At 66.8% G+C, this 1,004-nt stretch overlaps 1 protein-coding gene across 1 annotated transcript in view; it reads right to left on the bottom strand.

Moving 5' to 3' along the window:
• LOC103617760 (V-type proton ATPase subunit B, kidney isoform) overlaps positions 1-1,004 on the bottom strand; it is a gene marked incomplete at its 5' end in the record, with an annotated part of 9,806 nt that overhangs the window by 7,874 nt on the left and 928 nt on the right. The gene's annotated exons all lie outside the window — the stretch shown is intronic.

Raw genomic sequence — 1,004 nt, 5'->3', positions numbered from 1 at the left:
AAGATGCCAGCACATGGGGACAAGACCCCCGAGACCCCCTCATGTCCCCAGGCACCGCCATCACCTCCCCCTTGGGGTCATCAACTCCCAGGTGGGGGGTGGCACCGACCGCCCCCATACTGGCACATGGGGACAGGACCTTGTCCCCATCACCCCATCACCCTGTGCTTGTGTCCCCGGCACCCCCATCACCCTGTCCCCGTGTCCCCAGAACTCCCATCACCCTGTCCCCGTGTCCCCGTCACACCCATCGCCCTGTCCCCGTGTCCCCATCACCCCATCACCCTATCCCCATGTCCCCGTGTCCCCAGAACTCCCATCACCCTGTCCCCGTGTCCCCAGAACTCCCATCACCCCATCCCCATGTCCCCGTGTCCCCAGAACTCCCATCGCCCTGTCCCCATCATCCCCATCACCCCCATCACCCTATCCCCGTGTCCCCATGTCCCCACACCCTGTCCCCGTGTCCCCATCATCCCCATCACCCTGTCCCCGTGTCCTCCTGTCCCCATCACCCCCATCATCCTATCCCCGTGTCCCCATGTCCCCACACCCTGTCCCCGTGTCCCCATCATCCCCATCACCCTGTCCCCGTGTCCTCCTGTCCCCATCACCCCCATCATCCTATCCCCGTGTCCCCATGTCCCCACACCCTGTCCCCATGTCCCCAATCTCCTCCCCCTTGCACTCCCCAGCTCCTGGGCGAGTGGGGTGCCCCCCGCCGCCCCCTCCCCTTTCCTGTCCCCATCTCCTGCACAGATGGAGCGACCCCAAACCCCCCCAAACCATCCCCAGGGAGGGGACTCGGCCTCACCGCTCCCTCTCAGCCTCATCGACCGCCTCGGAGCCGCGGTGGCATCGATCGCGACAAAGCCACGGTTCCCTGAACCCACCCCCGTCGCCTCCCCGCTCCTGCTGTCCCCCCATGGGACATTCCCCCGGTGCGGGGACACGTCCGCGGTGTCACAGCGCATCAGGGTGATGGCAGCGCCGAGCGCCGAGCA

This window comes from Corvus brachyrhynchos, unplaced genomic scaffold (genome assembly GCF_000691975.1).
Source record: "Corvus brachyrhynchos isolate BGI_N302 unplaced genomic scaffold, ASM69197v1 scaffold85, whole genome shotgun sequence".
NCBI lineage: Eukaryota > Metazoa > Chordata > Aves > Passeriformes > Corvidae > Corvus > Corvus brachyrhynchos.
This window is presented reverse-complemented; position numbering and strand designations above follow the sequence as displayed.